Source organism: Podarcis pityusensis (assembly GCF_964106645.2).
Source record: "Podarcis pityusensis genome assembly, chromosome: 4".
NCBI classification, from domain to species: Eukaryota; Metazoa; Chordata; class Lepidosauria; order Squamata; family Lacertidae; genus Podarcis; species Podarcis pityusensis.
In genome coordinates, this window is record NC_138027.1 from 66,242,750 (window position 1) to 66,261,731 (window position 18,982).

At 40.4% G+C, this 18,982-nt stretch overlaps 1 protein-coding gene across 4 annotated transcripts in view; it reads right to left on the reverse strand.

Moving 5' to 3' along the window:
- The window catches only part of RAI2 (retinoic acid induced 2), a 95,279-nt gene extending 76,590 nt beyond the window's left edge, over nt 1-18,689 (reverse strand). For 2 of the 4 annotated variants that reach the window (XM_081001650.1, XM_081001653.1), the window contains exons 1-2: nt 18,542-18,689; nt 1,787-1,828 (exon numbers count right to left, since the gene is read on the reverse strand). The gene's annotated coding sequence lies outside the window, so the exon portion shown is untranslated. The other 2 variants (XM_081001652.1, XM_081001651.1) reach the window with 2 other exon arrangements.
- Nucleotides 18,690-18,982: the final 293 nt, after the last annotated feature.

The window sequence follows — 18,982 nt, forward strand, 5'->3', positions numbered from 1 at the left end:
TTTAATTTTAGAGGTTATTGTTGTAAATAAAAATATGCCCTTTTCCCTTATGGGGTATCCAAGAGCCCATATAGAGTCCTTACATAGGTTCCCTATTGGTAGGAGAAAATAACAGAGGCCAACCAGAGAATATTGAGAAGCAAAGCAGCTAGTAAGCTTGATCTTTATTGATCTGTTGCAACAGGGTACTCCCCTCACACGCAGGAGAGGAAGAGGACCCAGAACAATGGCCTGCAAGGCCTTATAAAGACTTTTGAAATTCCCATTCTCTAGATCAAGACCACCCCCAGAAACATTATGCATACATCACAGAAGGGGTGTAACCTAAGACCACCCCTCAGATACATCCCACCTACATCACAGAAATTTAAATGTTGTTTTTCTCTTGTCCTTGTTTATCTCCTGTCTGGCAAGTTACTTGATTGGATTGCCTGGGGAGCCTGGCCATTCTTTTGTAGTGGTAAAATACTTGTTTCCTGGGCCAGGTCACAGGCTCACACCTTATTCAAACAGACATATCCTTGAGACAGGATTTGTGAGGAAAGAGACAATGGGGTAACCTTGCAGAGAAAGGATTTGGTCAGTTTAGGAATCAAAATGGTTCCAGGTTTGTCTTCCTGTGTTGATCTATGTATGTGCAGTTATGAACATTACCATATATCTAAGACCATAAAATTCCTATCACATTATACAGACTATTATTTTATTTCTTATATTTTCATTAGTTGTTGTTATTTACCTGAATTGTTTTAGGTGTTTATCATTTGTAACTTGCCCTGGGATTGGTGATGAAGGAAGGCAGGGGAGAAATTTACTAAATAAATAAATCACTTAATGTACTGTTCCTGACACACACGAACACACACACACACACAAAGACTAAACTGGGCGCTCCTGCTGTGTCAAGGATAGACTTTCAGACTTAACGTCATTCTTTTGTGCAAGCAAATTGTAAGATAGGAAGAAATACAAGAAACCCTGTGAGGATTTGGAAAGAAAGGATGAAAGAAAACATAGGGAGAGAGAAGCTATTTGAATTACCAAAGAATATGGGACTTTGCCCATACTCTTGTTAATAAATTCTTGGGCATGTCTAAAGCAGTCCTTTGGGTCCCAACCACAGCAAACACCAAGAACACCAACTTAAAGCACCTGGCTTTCACACACCCCTAAATCCTGGGAGCTGTAGTTTACCCCCCCTCAGAACTACAATTCCCAGCACTCTTAATAAACTACAGTTCCCAGGATTCTTGGGGGGAGGCAGGAGCCAGTGATGTGCTTTAAATGTATGGTGTGGATATGACCTGCACTTAAGAACTGAACATTGCTCTGAAAGAGTATTGCTTGCTTTCTGTGTGCCTGTAGGGCTGAAGTAAATGGACAAGGGTAATTTCCCAGCTGTTTCTCTCACCTCAGAATTGGTGATTTTAAGATGTTTGATTTGAAACCAGGCCCAAAGCTGTCCCCCTGCAATTTATTTATTTGTTTGCTTGCTTGTGGCAGTGGTGGAATCAGAGATGAACAGTACAGTGGTACCTTGGTTCTCAAACTTAATCCATTTCGGAAGTCCGTTCCAAAACCAGGACGCACTTTCCCACAGAAAGTAATGCAAAACGGATTAATCCGTTCCAGACTTTTAAAAACAACCCCTAAAACAGCAATTTAACATGAATTTTACTATCTAACAAGACCATTGATCCATAAAATGAAAGCAATAATCAATGTTCTGTACCATAAAATAAATAAGACAGTATTGTAGGTGATAAAAATTATTATTTTTTCTTACCTGCAACAAGTCATTGTTTGGATGGGGGGCTTTTATCCATTTCTGCAGTCACAGAATCAATCATAAAAGGAAAAACAAGCCATAGTCACAAAAAGGAAAACACACACACACACACAAACATAAACACAAAAAATAGCAAAAACAAAAGCACCAAATATCACCTCAGAACACTGTAATCAGAAACGGAAGGCTTTAATTACAATGGGAAGGACTTAAATGAGCTGCGCAAGGGTAAAAACGGCAAGGGAAAAGCCTTAATTATGATGGGGGGGGCCCTCAAATGAGCTGTGCAACAGTGAAAATGGAAGCTCAGGAGCACGTTCGGCTTCCGAGGCAAAGTTTGAAAATCGGAACGCCTACTTCTGGGTTTGCAGCATTCGGGTTCTGAGTTGTTTGGGAACTAACCTGAAACCGTTCTTAACCTGAGATACCGCTTTAGCTAACGGGGCCTCCCGCTGCCGCCGTGCAATTCCTGTTCGGATCCTGGGGCAAAGTTCTCAACCTGAGGTACTACTTCCGGGTTAGCAGAGTCTGTAACCCGAAGTGTTTGTAACCTGAGGTATTTGTAACCCGAGGTACCACTGTACAACCCTGTGCTTCTCTAATAAGCTAATCAGAGTTAAGACCCACTGAATTGGATGGACTAATTTCCAAGTCCATGGGCTAAACAAACAATGAAATGATTTGAAAAACAGCTGGGGGAAGGGCCATTTCACATAACCATTTCTCAAGTTATTTCCTTGATGCTCTCCATCTCTGCACTGCACAGGGGGCACCTGGTAGCTGAACTCTGTCAGGAACCTCTAATGGAGGGTGCAGCAATGATTTGGACCCACGGTGTAGGGCATCTTGTCAAAAGACCCTCCAAAACTGGGAAGTGCCCTTCCTGTGATCATGCCCACAAGGGACAAGGCAAGCCATTTCCCTCAAAGCATCTAAGGTGGCCCTGAGAATTAGAAATCCTACTTATACCTCAGAGGAAGAAAGTTTCTTCATTGTGCTGGAAAACATACTCACAAGCTACCGCCTCTTGCCTGAACTATCCTCTCAAATAGTTGCTGTTCCCAAAGTCCCCAGCCAAGTCACTTAGCAGGGGGACGTGTCACAATGGAGGACATGACACCATTACTTTAGCTACCTTGCTTAACAATGGGCATGGCTCCCCTTAATATTCATTTTTAAATATATATATTTTAGTGGGTTAAGCAGTTTTATTTATTTTAAAAAGTTCTAGACCCCTTTTCATGCAGCACAGTGATTTTCTGGAAAGGACAGGAAACACCACACAAACACACATGCTTTTCAACATGGCGGGGTCACCAAAGGAAAACACTTCTGGCCTAGACTATGGCTGCTGTTTCTCACTTAATAGTTAAAAATAACCCCTCTCAACACCCTGTAGTAATCTGTGCAGTATTATGATGGACAGGAGCAAGACTTCACCCTTAGACCTCCTCGTCCCCCTGTTTCTTTCAGTTTATGCTCAGTGTGTTCTGCCAATAAACAGCTTTCCTTAGGCTGCAATGAAGTGAACTGTTATGAGTTTGTGGGTGCCAGACTCCCCTGTGTCATGAGTTTCTGGGTGCCAGGCACTGAACCCATGGATTCAGCAAATGGCTTTATTTCAAAGAGATCCAAGATTCCGGAGCAGGAGGTCATGCAAGTTCAGTTCTTTGTATATGCCCAGAAAAACATGTTTTATCGTGTTTTTAATATTCTGTTGGAGCCGCCCAGAGTGGCTGTGGAAACCCAGCCAGATGGGCGGGGTATAAATAATAAATTATTATTATTATTATACTGGATAAATTTCATCATTTTTTTTGGGTGGAATCCCTATCTCTCTCAAGCTTTTAGGATGATCCCATTTTTGGCTGCATGAATTAACTACCCCAGCACTGCTGAGGTCTGAGCACTCACAGCACTGGTGAAGGTGCTTTCCATACAACATGGGAAGCACATCTGAATATTCTAACAGCTGTGCATAGTCCTAACCATGTGGTGGCAATTTAAATTCAAATCATTAAAGCACAACTGAGAGGTGTACAGTGGAGATTAGTTTCGTACTGGAGGAAATTGCTTTGCATTGTTAAACCCAGAATCAAATTAGAAGAGGGAGAATATTTCTGACTGGAACCACTCTTTTGATTAGTTACGATAGAATAATTCACAACAGATAATTTAATGAAGGGTCTGAGTTCCTTTTTATTGCCTGGTAGTGTTGCAAGATCAAATCATAATTCCCTCAAATATTTTTAAGATGTGAAAGGATTTCTTTTTTTAAAAAACCTGTGATCTTTTTTTCAATTTGTAGTTTAAATCAAATAACACCTCCCCCAACTCCACAATTTATTTATTGAAGATGCTTTGGCTAGGTCTGAACGGGTCAAAATCAGCCAGTTTGAGATCTGTACACCAGTTTCTTAAAGGCTACTTACAATGAACATCTCAGCCTCAGTCCCCAGCACATCTCAAATGCACGGATTCTCCTGAAATGTTTATGTAAGAGATAGTCAGCTGCATACAAGGCTGTCATGTGCAAACATCAAAAGGCCAATGTTATTTTTTTCAAAGGACTGTTTGCAGATGTGTGCACTATTTGCTGACCTCTACACAATAAAAAATTGAAACAGATTCATTATTTTTAGCAGCAACCAGTATTTATTGTCTGCTGAAAGAAACATCATTGACAGCTCAGCCCCTATGAACCACTGCACCTCATATGTGGACAAACTTTAATGAGCTGTGTAACCTCTGAGTGTCACAAATGTTACGCTAATACACAATTCATGGACAAACCTTAAAAAACACACACACAAAAACCCTAAACCCTAAAGGCACAGAGAAAAGAAGTCAGAAATCATCCGTGGCTCTCATTTGGTTGGGAGAACAACTGTCACGAGCCTTCTACAGGAAATATGCCACATAACTATTGTTCTGCTTCCTCCTTTACCCACTGTTTCATCATTAACCATTGCAATTGTAGCAGTATTAGACTATGGATAAAGAAGGCTGGATAAAGTTGAGCCTACAATGCTATACCGTACAGCAGTGTTTCCCACACTTGGATCTCCAGCTGTTTTTGGACTACAATACAGTACATGCTTCCCTGGGAGCAAGTTCTGAGTAGCAGGCATGGATTTGTGCTGTAAGTGACAGGGTTAACCATCCAGCTAGCTGTTAAGACACATTTCAGATTAATACAGTGACCAGCAAGGAGTGAAGGCAGGACATACCTGGCCTTTGGTGCCAGCCTCACTGTTGCTTCCCAGGAGGAACTGCATGTGGGGAGAGGCAATGGGGAGGTCAGGGCTGTCTAATGCGCCAGCAGGAGCTCCCAGATCGATGAGATGGGCTACTCTCATATTTCCAAGGCTGCCACTTAGGAATTATTCAGGGTAATTTAGCACGGAACAATTCCAGAACGAACGGTGCAGCTTGGATTCTCCAGGGAGCAATCCACCAATTGCTATTGTACACATCAACCAGGGAGAGGAGTGAATGTATACGCCAGGGGTAGCTAACCGTTTTGGGGCCAAAGGCAGCATTGACTCATGGTCAAACCTCCTGGGCCCATATGTCAAAGTGGACATGGCCAAAGTGGGTGTGACCAAATTGTTCATTTTTATTTTTTTAAAGGACAAGGAATTTTGGGAAGATGGGGTCAGGGGATCACAAAGCCCTTTGACATTATAGAACCACAGCAGAAGACCCATAGGAGTGGTCAGTAGAAACTTCAAAAAAACAAACAAACAGGTGAATGTTGGGGAGCGGGCTGGAGGAACCACATTTTTTTAAAAAAGGCATCACAGAGTTTATCTTTTTTATTTAAATGACATTTTTAGAGGGACCAAACAACAACTTTGGGCATCACAGTTGTGCAACTATGTGAACATCAGTTCTTTTTAAAATAAAAATTAAATGGGGGGCAGAAACAACTTTGGGGGCTTGCAGGTCACAGGTTAGCCAACCCTGGCCTACATTGCCTGCATGGCTAGAGGATCACGGCCTGTGAAATCAGATACCTAGGAAGATGTGGCCTAATTAGAGAAAGGTGTGTAACTGTTATTAAAAATGTGTATTAATTTGCCATTAATTTGATTTTAATTAATTTTTATAATGAAATGTTTTAGAATGGTGGATTATTTGATTGTTTGATTATTTGTTTGTTGTTAGCCGCCCTGAGCCTGGCTTTGGCTGGGGAGGGCGGGATATAAATAAAATTTATTATTATTATTATTATTATTATTATTATTAACCAGGCGTTTCAGAATAGCACTTCACCTGGGTTCAACACTGAGCTTAGACTACTGACACCGCCTTTATTTCTGTCTTCAGAGGTATGGGGAGCTCTAAATTTGGTAGCTGCCTTGACAGTTCTGGTAAGGAATTTATTTCCAACCTTTAATTTGTGCTACGAGCCAGGCAGGTCATAAAAACAACTTTCTTCAGAGTGTTCCTGTACATTTATGTGCATTCTGATAGGCATTCGGAGACACCTGAAAAGGATATTTGCAAAGTGACCTTTTGCTCTTTGACCTCTAGTGCACATAGTAAATCTGCCAGCATAACTATCACTAGTTCTTTTTGAATGATTACCTGTATTGTAAAGGCACATGTGTAAAGGCTGCAGGGCTGTAGATCACATCAGATCTCATTGCTAACATTAACATTCATTTCTAACCTGTGCACCGCTATCCCTACATGTCGCTCTTGCATAATGATTCTTCTTACTTATATCCCTTTGAAGCTGAAACCCCAAGAACTCGGGTCAAAGTTTTACCAATAGTTCTGGCAGGTGTGAAATGTTGGCCTATGTTCACAGCAAACTGGCAGGCTCCTGCTGACAGACGGCAGGGGCAGCTGTTGGTTATAGGCAGTTACCCAAAAGAGGAGCATAAAAAACTGTGCCAGTTTTCAGTAAGACTTGATGCTGTCCTCTTTCAGATGTTCCTACAAGTCTATTATTCCCCATGGAGCTGTCCATAAGGCCAGAGCAGGCAGAGATAAAGGCCTGCCTCAACTCTTCATTAAGTCATTCTACATTTCCTTACAGAAGGACTGAGTCAGCAAATGGCTACTTAATGATTTAATGAAAATTCAATACTAGATCTCAGATAAAAGCACAACAATTGCACATGTCTGTGTGGGTTCTCAAAGAGGAGGCTAGCTTTGGGTTTAAAAGATTGTGAGTGATCCTACAATTCAATGGGATGATCCTAGAGTGGCATAATCCAATAATCCAATAATAATAATTTTATTATTTGTACCCTGCCCATCTGGGTGGCATCCAGCATGTACAAAAACATAAAAAAATAAACATTAAAAACTTCCCTATACAAGACTGCCTTCAGATGTCTTCCAACGGTTGTATAGTTACTTATCTCATTGACATCTGATGGGAAGACATTCCACAGGGTGGGCACCACTACTGAGAAGGCCCTGAATAATAGGAATGGAGATGCTCCATCAGGTGCCAAGCATGATTTATATCACTTAAGAGCCCTGTGCTTTCTTGACTAGAGGGACTGCAGATGCAAGAAGGTAGTTTGTGTAACAGAACAGTTCTACTACCACCTTACTCATCCTTGTCACTGTTAATGCTGGGAATTGAAATACCCACCATGCTCTCTCTTTGACTCCCTGGGGTGTCTGGACAAGCCAGGGTTTATGGAAAGGGAGCCACTGCCCACTGTCTGACCCAACATGCCACTTCTTAAATTCTGCTGAGCAGTGGCTTTTGCCAGTGATTTATTCCTTCTGCCAACCACAAGGAAGGATTGTCAGATCAACATTTGAAAAATGAGACACTGCAGAACTTTAACATTTGTGCTGCAGAGCAGATACAAGGGGTGTGCAGTATGAACCCAGGAAGCCGCCAATATTCTGGATTAAAAGATTTTCCTTCCAAGCAAGGGGGGGGCAGGAAAACCCCTGAATCGCTATAAATTTTTGATCCAGCACTAATCCATCCACTTTCTCTTGTGATGTCCCTGCCCTGCCCTGTTTAGCTACTAAATAGTTTGTCAGTGTCAAAAGGATGCTTGTTTTTACTATCCTGCTGCTGGCATTCCAAATGCAAAAAATGGTTCCCCCCCCCCCCCTTTTAGCAGCCTTTTCTTTTCTCTGTGCACTAGGAGGAGTAACTGAAGCAGTCTCTTGAGAGTGGCGTTCTGTGGTCATGTTTCACAACTTCCTTCAAAAAGCCCTCCCCCATCAAGAAAAAAAAAGCCAGGGAAAAAAAATCACATTGAAGTACATCTTCAAAGCATTCTGGGGGGTTATTCACCACTTGACACATATTTGACTGCTTTAATAGGAGTCACATGGCTAAGTCCTTCCCAACAGTTTGAAATTGCCAAGTCCTTTCTGCTATTTTTCTGCACAATGAAAAGCCACTTGTTTCCCCCCCCTCCTGTTTTCTGTTTTGTTAAAGTGTTGGTGCTGCAGAGTGAGTGATTAGAATACACACACCAGGAATGGGAAACTGCCTTTGTACCAAGTCATATCAAAAGATACTATTTTGTTTTTTAGAACTGTGATGCTCCAAGCCTTTCAGAACAGATTGCCTTCAGGATCAATGCACCTACAAACACTGGCTCCCTCGGCCTAAAAAGCGAGGTGAGCGTCGCACCCCATAGTTGACTTTGACTGGATTTAACTGTCCAGGGGGTCTTTTACCTTTTTTTTTTTACACTAAGAGAGTAGCTCACAACTGAATGCCGTTTTTAGTGCAATACTAAAGCAGGACCCAGAAGTCCAACTTTGTGAACTCTCCACTTGAAATTTGATCTAGGTGTGTGTGTGATTTGGGGGTGAAAGTTTGTGAAGGCCTTCTCCTAGGTGTTTGGCACGGCAATGCCAGTAGTCTTTCCCTCCCTATTCAAAAGCTATTTTTGCCACTGCTGCAAGTGGGAACAGTGAAACACTTCTCTGTGGCTGTTGGAAGTTTCTGCTCCCCAATGCTCCTTAGAGCATAGAATCATAGAACATAAGAAAATCATAGAGTAGGAAGGAATCATGAGGGACATCTAGTGCAACCCCCTGCAATGCAGGAATCAACATGGGGCTCGAACTCACGACTGAGATTAAGAGTCTCATGCTCTACCGACTGAGCTACTCCAGCAGCTTCTGTGTCCTCCCAAAGGGCATGGTGTGTTTGAGGGGCAGCTTCCAGGAGATGGCTGCTGAGAGGAGGAGTGGCTGCTGCGTATGAAGTGCAATAAAGGGAAAAGGAAAGGCCCTTTAATGATTGCGTGACAAGAAGCAGTGATGAGCAGTTCAAATTTCTCCTCATCTTAGGCAAGGCACAGCACTTTTCCATTCCCCTCCATTACATGATGAAGAAACTTGTTCCAAATCTATGGAGAACATGGAAGAAGTTCAAGATAGGCACCATTTGCTCACAGTGGTATTCTGACATACAGCAAGGGTTTTATAATATATTTATCCTGTTGATTAATCCAACCCAGAAATGGAGGAATGACAACAGTTCTCAAGAAAGTATACATGCGCTTTTCTTTTGGACGCTGAAGTTTCTGGTCAAATAGGCTTTTCAGGGATCACAAAACAGAGCAAGGGTATCACCATCATCACAAACCTTGATGTTATATTAGCAGAATCCGACAGTAGTCACTCAGATCCAAAGGGCTAAGGTTGGACTATGAAGTGGATAACAGTCACTGCAACAGCATTTCCTAATGTAGTGCCCACCAGAATTTTTAAACTACAATCTTCATTAGCCCCAGGGCTATTTTTTCTCAAAAAAGAGGTGCCACAAGTCACCACAAACACCTCCTTTGTTCTCTTAGAATGACAATGGTGTTGGAACTGAGTTCTGGTGAGTTCCAGCTGAAAAAAAGCCCCATGCTGACAGAGGTCGATGGGAGTTGTAATTCAACAATATCTGAAGGGCACCACATTGGCAAAGGCTGTTGTAGACTTTTGATGGTCTACAAAAAGAAAGTAGATATGCTTCACAAGGACATCATTTAGACTTTTCATTTATTTCCAGAGTATTTTAGCCAAGAAATGACGGGAGAAAGGCATGTGTGCATTATCCTAGCTTGGTTAAGTTCCTTTTCACATCTATAACATCATGACTATTTCCATGACAACCAATTTTGGTTGACACATTTTGTGACGGCAAGAGGATTTGCAAATCAAGGACTTATTGTCTAAGGATCATTGTTAAGAGATACATCAGCATCAGACAGACAAACTACCCTTATCTGAAATAATTCAAATAGCTGTCTGTCAGGAGAAATCAGTAACGTGCCAAATATCATGCTTAACATTCATAGCAGCATTTTCCCACCTTAACGATGCCTGTGTGCATTTGATCACTGTTATAAACTGAACCAACTAACCGAGTACAGTCACCACCATTTCTACATTCTTATTTGCTGCTTTATTGTTGAACTGAGCCATAAAGCAACTTAAATTGATTTTTTAAAAGCAGGGAGGGGGGGTAGTTATTTGAGCCTCTTCCTGGAGGTCTATAGAGAAATGGAAATTTATCATCAATCATTGAGTTGACCTTACACAGTTGGCACTATACATTTGGTATAATATGACCACAATGCCATATAGAAGGGTCATCACCTATGATGAATGCAACCCACATTGGCTTGGCTTTGAGGACTGACCAACATAACCTGACCAACTTCATCTTTTCTAAGACTTCCCAAACCCCAACTGAAGAAGGCTGGTGGTATGGGTGTATGCTCAATGTCTTTCTTGTCCTGGCTCAGAAGTGTTGTTGATTCAGACCCTGTTCTTTCCTAAAAACCCCTCCAACCATTCGAAATATCAATCCTGGAAGGTCCATTTCTCTGAATATGTTCACTCATGTGTTAGCTTTTACTTAAAAACCAAACTAAACCAACCCTCTCCCAGTATTGTCAGCTACTGCATATGTAAGCCACAGAAGCATGTCTACTCCAGATATTGTGCAGCAATTTGGAAAGTGTGTTGTTTTCTAACAGTACTCTTGACTATTTCTAGGAGCTCCTGAAGGTGTTCTATTTCTTCTGATCCCACAGATTTGAACAAAACCAGAAAACTGCACATGCAAACCACATTAAAAATTCCTATCCTATACAAAAGTTGCTCTTTGTATACAAATTTAAATAAGTGTGCATGTGTGTACTACCTCTATTTGAATGGGGGAAAGGTGGGTTAACAGTTAAATCATGTTCGGATGTGACTAAGTCCATAGATAGATAGATAGATAGATAGATAATACCCTACCCATCTGACTGGGCTGCCCCAGCCACTCTGGGCAGCTTCCCACAGAATATAAAAGAATACAACAAAACATCAGACATTAAAAGCTTTCCGATACGGGCTACCTTCGGATGTCTTCGGAAAGTTGTATAAATGTTTATGTCTGACAGGAGGGTGTTCCACAGGGCAGGCACCACAACCGAGAAGGCCCTCTGCCTGGTTTCCCGAAACTTCACTTCTCACAGTAAAGGAACTACCAGAAGGCCCTCAGAGCTGAACCTCAGTGTCCAAGCTGAATGATGGGGGTGGAGAGGCCCTGTATACAATTTAGTGGTTGAGCACATGTTATGCATGAAGGCTGTCCCAAGTAGGGTTGCCACCTTTGTTCTGGCAAAATGCACAAAGCAGGAGAGGATGGCTGCTGTGGAAGCACCTTTAAGGTTATTTTGCTTTCTGAAATACCAACAAAGAAATAAAATGTCACTTTTTGTGTGTGTTGTTTTTCTTTTTTCTTTGTTTAAAACCTTAATAAAAAATTATTAAAAAAAAAAAGAAATAAAATGTCACTCAAAAGCAAAATAGGAAAGTTAAAAGAGAACGGGGTGGGGAGGGGAGAGAGTGCAATATATGTTTCCATAATTGAGATTTACTTTTTTAAAAAATGAAAGTATAAAAAGGAGGAAAGCGAACTACAATAGAATATTATTATTATTTGTATATGCTTTTGCAGCCCCCCCCAAACATGATTAATGGCTTTAAAAAAACAGCTGGATAAAAGAGTGATCCACTAAAGTGGCCAATTGGGCAAGTGAGGTCATTTTCTGCTGAGTATGGTTAATGCTAGAGCTTATCATGAAAGCTGAGTGAATGCAGATGAGCTGGTATGCTGGGAGAGACTGCAACTAAATATGACACAGGAAAGGAGGATTAAATCTATTGGGAAACTGGGAAACATTGAGACATCTGCATCAGAAGAGACGTAAGGGAAAGTAGCTATCGCCGGCCAGTCCCCGAAACATTTAACTTCATTTGGTTGATTTTAACTCAACCATTATTTTCAAGTATTGACATTTTTTAAGTGCTGTGTGTCATGAATACAGCATGCAAGCATTTATGTGCCTAGAAGAGAAATATGATTATTTTGCAACAGTCTTTCATTTGTTTCTGCAGAGGTAAACAGGAACTAGACATGATTCAAGCAGAATAAAAATGCTGCTCAGTACGAAGGTCAGATAAACTCTCACACAGATTATTTATTAGTGGGGCGAATTTTGGTAGTGAAATCTTCCAGTTCAATATTGCAGCAACCTCTTAAATAAAGCATTTGTGGGCTTTTAGCCAGTTAAAATGCTAAATCTTGACCTGCTGTGGCCAACAATAAAACTGAAGTAATTCAAAAGGTTAGCTGTTTAAAAGCATTTGGAAAGTGAGTTAACACACTGGGGGCAGGAGGGCCTTGGGTTCTACAGCTTTTATGTTCCCCACACATTTTTGTGCCCTGGAAAAGCAGGATTCAAAAACATGAGCAGAACCTCCACAAGCACCAGAGGCTCCTCACTTCAGAAAAGGTAACCCTCAAACTCATGGAGAAGGATGAAAATGCTGAAGGGGAAGAGTTAGCGTGTTTTTCTCAATGCCCCTCTTCACATGCTAAGATGTGTTCATTAGCACGTAAAGGGGTAGACTGCACATCGTGAAATATTTAGCGGATTAAACAGTCTAGACTTTGGGACAAGTCACATTGTCCTTGGTAAGGCAACATATGCAGAACTGAGTACTTCATTTCGAGAACAACTCTTGATTTTTTTTATTTTATTTTAACAAAGTAATAATAATAAATAATAACAAATAAAAATGTGCACCCCACCCCTGAGACAATTCCATTGTAACTATCCAACCTCCCAAAATTTCAACACCTCTTGCGATGGTTTGACCCCTTTCCGTTTTAACAGTTCAAATAACTTCCATATCTCCTCAAAATCATTTCTCCTGCTTATTCCCCGTCTTACCTTAATGGCACATTCATTTATCATTAATAGCTATATCCCACACCTCTTTATACCATTCTTCTATTTTATATTCACCTTGCCCCTTCCACTTCCTAGCTATAACAACTTGTGCAGCTGTCAATAAATTTGTGAGCAAGTCCTTCATAGCCTGTGAACCTTCCACCCCATGGTAAATTGATAGCAATGCTACCTCTGGACTTTTGGAGAGCTTTAACCCAGTGATTTCTGTTATCTCCCTTTGCCAAATAAATAATAATAATTGTACATATTTACACCCCCATTAACTTTTTCATTATTTTTATGCCTTTTACATTTCCATCTGCTCTAATCACATTGGCCAGAGTTTCAATGACCCAATACAAATAAAACTGGGGAAAGGGGGCATCCTTGTCTTGTACCTTGGGCTAGTGTTATTTGTTCTGTTATACCATTGTTATTTGTTCTGTTATACCAGGGACGCGGGTGGCGCTGGGGGTAAAACCTCAGTGCCTAGGACTTGCCAATCGTATGGTCGGCGGTTCGAATCCCCGCGACGGGGTGAGCTCCCATCTTTCGGTCCCAGCTCCTGCCCATCTAGCAGTTCGAAAGCACTCTTAAGTGCAAGTAGATAAATAGGTACCACTTTATAGCGGGAAGGTAAACGGCGTTTCCGTGTGCTGCGCTGGTGCTGGCTCACCAGAGCAGCTTCGTCACGCTGGCCACGTGACCCGGAAGTGTCTTCGGACAGCGCTGGCTCCCGGCCTCTTAAGTGAGATGAGCACACAACCCTAGAGTCGGACACGACTGGCCCATACGGGCAGGGGTACCTTTACCTTTACCTTTACCATTGTTCACAACAACATATGCCTTGTTCCTCAAGTATGATTGATTTATTAATCCCTTAAATCGTTCTCCAAATCCTAAGCTTTCCATAATCATTTTCAACACCGTCCATTCTACACAGTCAAAAGCCTTAACAATATTCAATGCTACTATGCCCTCTTTCAATTTATTTCTTCTTCTCATATCTATTTTATTCAGCACTCTTCCTATTAAACTAGTGATCTGTCTTCCTGCTTCAAAGGTGATCTGTCTTCCTGCTACAAAGCTACATTGGTTTTTACTTATATATTTATACATAAAAATATTCATCCTTTTTGCAATTATTGTGGTCAATATTTTAGCATCTTGATTTATTAAGGAAATTGGCCTATACGACTCTGGGTCCTTCAAATCTTTTTCTGGTTCTGGAATTAAGATCATTATTTATTGTTCTCATGATGGAGGGAACCTCTCACCCTCTTTTACTGAATTATATAATAACTTTAATTTAGGAACCAATATTTTAAAAAATATCTTATAATATTCTGTTCGCAATCCATCTGCTTTTAGTTTCCCTATAACTACCTCTATTTCTTTTTTTTAAAGTTTTTTACGTTGGTTGTTACATCCTTACTTTCTTCCAGTGTGTCTTTATATATTCTTTCATCTTCCCTATAGAATTGTTATCTGCTAAATATAACTCTTGGTAAAACTCCTGAAATAATCTCAATTTATCTTTCATCAGATTGTGAATATTACCCATTTTATTTTATATTAGGCTAATTGAATTCTTTACATTTTTTACTGTACAGCTCTAGCCAGTAATTTGGAATTTTTATTACTATGTTCAAAAAAATTTCTTTTCAACAATATCAAATCTCTCTGCAATTTTATTTTCTAACTCCTTCCTTTTTACCTGCAATTGTGCATAACTTATTTTATCTTTATCATTAATATATTGATTTTCCAGTGTCCTAATTTCATCCTCTAACTTTTTCATTTCTTCTTCTTCTTGTTTCAATTTACTGGATTCCCTAATACCAATTCCCCTCATCACTGCTTTCATTGTATCCCATATTATTGAGTACTTTGCCCCTTCTCATTCATCTTCCATATGTCTAATAATTCTTTCCCTATCTTATTTACTGTTTGACAATTATTGAAGACCCTCATATCTAACCTCCACCTTCTGGCTTCCTTATAATCTTTCTTTATTTTTAATACTATGTTAACCAATGCGTGATCAGTTACCTTTATTATTCCCATCTCCATATTTGTTATTTTAGATATTAAGTTGTTTTTTTTTAATGAAGATATAATCAATCCTTGAATAGGTGTAATGCATTGGTAAGAAGAAGAAAATCTTCTCCCCCCCCCCCCCATTACTGTCCATACATCTTTCATATATTTTCTTTTCATAATTTTAGCTGATCCTGTAATGTTATTACATTTTTCCTCTGGGGGTAGGATTTGACTTATCCATTTGTTTATAACCATATTTAAATCTCCTGCCATAATCATATAGCTCTTTTGAACGTCCTCCATTTCCTTAAATACTTTATCAAAAAATTCCACCTGATTTTCATTAGAAGCATAAATATTAATCATAGTGTGTTCTACCCTTGCCATTTGCCCCGGATTATAACGTATCTTCCCTCAGTATCTTTCTTTATCTTCAATATACTAAACCCACATCTCTTTGAAATTATAGTTGCCATCCCTCTTGATTTTGAAGTACCATATGCTACCATACTACCCTGAACATGCCCGAACTAGAAGCTAAGCAGGGTCAGTCCTGGCCAGGTTAGTATTCGGATGGAAGACTCTTGAATTTTAATGCTGTTGTTTGATAATGAAGACAGCCACTCTTTTTTTAACCTTGAAAATGCCCAGAGCAGCTCCTTCAAATGCTCCTGGATGAATAAATTGGAAAGTGGCTACTTCCTTAAGCACTTCATATTCTTTGGAAACCAATTATTTTTTTACTTCAGGAGGTATGGAACCTCAAGAGCTCTTTACATCTCTTACTTGAATAATGTATTTGATAGTGTCACTTCACTTTAAATTTATTCCTTTTTTTTAAAGGGGGCTGGCAGTGGAAATTGACATTCATTTGTGAAGTCACGATATTTGATGAGACATGAAAGCTTTCGCCATTTTTAGTTCTTAACAATATCTTTATTAAATACAGCATATTTCCTTTAGAGAGAGTGTCAGGCATTCAGCCTTGAGTGTGCAAGGGATGCTTGAATCTGACTAGGTAAACTACATAGGGCGTTAAGATGAGCAGCTTGGAGGAGGGCAGATTTTGAATGGGGAAATGAAAAGGAAAGGGATTGAGCAGCTCTTCTGTGTTATGTCTCCACTTGAAACTTTATAAGAATGTTTAGAAAAAAATGTCAGAGGAAAGACACACATAACTGAGTGCCACATCTGTAGGGGCAGTGCTACCATTAGGCAGAATGAGGCAGTCATTTTAGACAAGCAGATGCTGGAGGGCCAGGAGGAGTGATGCGGTGTTGAAGGGGAGAACTGGCTGTGCTACATGGTCTATCCTGTTCCTCCTGAGCTAGCCTACTTGCCCTCAGGTATTTTGTTCTGTTGCTGGTATTGAAACAATATTCAATGACCAGTCTCATTGGCTTTTGTACATTGAATGGGGGGGAAGGGCTTCATCTTTACCATAGGCTGATTCATTATATCCGATTTGGACAGCATTGGGACAGGCACTGAGAATCAACATAAAAGGTGACACAATTGGTCTTCCCTTTTGATACTGGCTGAGAGTAGGGTAACTGGCACTTCTGCTCAAGTCAGATACTGGGAGTCTTCACGTTTCTCAGCACAATGTGGGCATTTGTGGTATACTCACCACTCTGGCACAGAGCTGTTATTAGGGCTGATCCTACTATTTCTCAAAGCAAAGTGAACAAATTTGGGCAGGGGTATTAAATGGCAGTTATACCATTTTTCATCCATCTACTGTTGTAGGCAGGGGGTAAGGAGAGCCACCCGGGGTTTCCTACATAAGATACTAAAATGTCTTCTGGGGCCATTGTTGCATGTTGTTTTCATGTCCAAGTTAACTGCTAGTTGTGTACCATATTATCCTTAAGGAAACGAAGATAGCAAAGCATATTTCAGTCTCGCTTTGTCTGCTCATTCTTTGTAAACACTGGACACCATTTACTAAATAGACGAGTAAATTACAGTTGTACTGAAGAGAGCGTATGCTTCTCAGTTGTAGGAAGATTTGTTATGAAATTTCTTGTTTCTCTGATACAAATGAGTCTCTGGCTAGTATTTGCCACTTTGAGGTAGATGTAAGGAGAGGCATTTAAAAAAAAAAAAGAATGAGAATGATTTACCATAGAATCCATTTGCTCCTAGAAAAACCGTTAAGTTGTGGAAGCAGAAGACACAACTGAAATTTAAACTTTAAAAATGCTTGCACCCTGCTTGTGTGTGTGATTTTTAATATTTGATTCTTTCTGTCTTTGGCACCTCTCCATCAAAATTAACCTCAATACTAAAAACATCATGACTCTCCCAATAATCCAACGGGAGTAATAAATGTGAGTCAACAGTGCACAGAATGGTTCTTTTTAAAAACTTCCTTAATCTACACAGCTATTAAGCAGAAGATCTGCTTCAGGCCACAATCTGCTTAAATTCTTTATAATGAGGGTGGAGGGGGAGAATCTTCCTGGGAATGATGGCCTGGTTTTCAGTGTCATTTCTCAGTCGGGGTGCATACAGGATGGTAATCAGTGACTCACAGAAGGCTGCCTTATACTGAGGCAGACCATTGGTTTCAGATGGGGGGCCCTTTCTCAGCCCTACCTGAAGATGTCACAGATTTAACCTGGGACCTTCTGTGTGGAAAGCTGATGATCTACCACTGATCACACTCTACTCATTGTCAGATTGGACTAGCTGGGGAAGATCTGGGAGTAACCTAAGATGTGCGACTGTTGAAGCTAAGTTTGGGTGGACCCAATCAGCATCTGAATGGGAGAACACTGTAAGCATGTAAGGCACTTCTCAGAAATGAGTCCCATTGTGTTCAACAGGGTTTGTATAGGATTGAAGTCTTAGTTTATTTATTTTAAATATTCTCATATTCTACTTCAGTTATACCCACTTACAGTGCTCCCCCCCCCCCGGGAGTACACATACCCCTAAACATTTTGTGAATCTTTGTACTTTTGTCCATTTACTGTATTTATTTTTCCTGGGTTTTTTTTAGAAAAAAACACTGCCCCCTTGACAATTTACAAAAAGAACAAAACAAATAAAATGTAACTACAAAATCACAACAAGCAAAATGTCACCAAAGCATGAAATCAGCCTAAAATAGTTGACAGGATAAAAATTGTATAAAACAAGCTCAGAAAAATAAAAAAAAATATATTTGTCTGGCACTAGAGGAACAGTAAGGTAAATGCCAGGGGAATTTCATTGGGGAAACTGCTGGTGCCACCACTGAGAAGGCCCTGACCCTGATAGCTACCAGTCTGACCTCAGATGCCAAGCACATCCATGAATAAGAAGCCATCCACATAAGATCTTAGCACATCGGTAGGTACAGATGGAGACAGGTGGCCCTTCAGCTATCCTGTTTCTAAGCCATAAAGGCCTCTCAATTATTGTTGTGAAGGTGGGGGGATGATTAACAAAACCAGTCCTCCTGACAAACTGGGAATATCCCCATACTCACGCAGTTTAGGATATTCCACACCTTTCTTCAGCAGAGTTTCCTTTTTCTTTGAGAAAAATAAGTGGCTCACGTAAATGTAAACAAGCTTGAATAAAAAAAAACCTAACAAATTATCATAGTGAGAGAAACTAAATACACCACGAGGCAAGTCTGAGGCAAGAAAACAAGAAGAGGCAGTTGGTCCCTCTTAACTGAATATAACTAGTGGAACACACACCGAAGGGAGGGGCTGATTCCAGAGCAAAACACACAAGTCGTGCCCACCAGATACCAAGCAATTTACTATTCAAATTAGGCCCCAGTGTTTTTCTTACACTTAGCACATCAGTAGGTACAGGAGGAGACAGGTGAACCTTCAGCTATTCTGTTTCTAAGCCATAAAGGCCTTTCAATGTCACAACCAAAGATTTGCAGATGTGACTATAGTTCTACAAGAAGCAA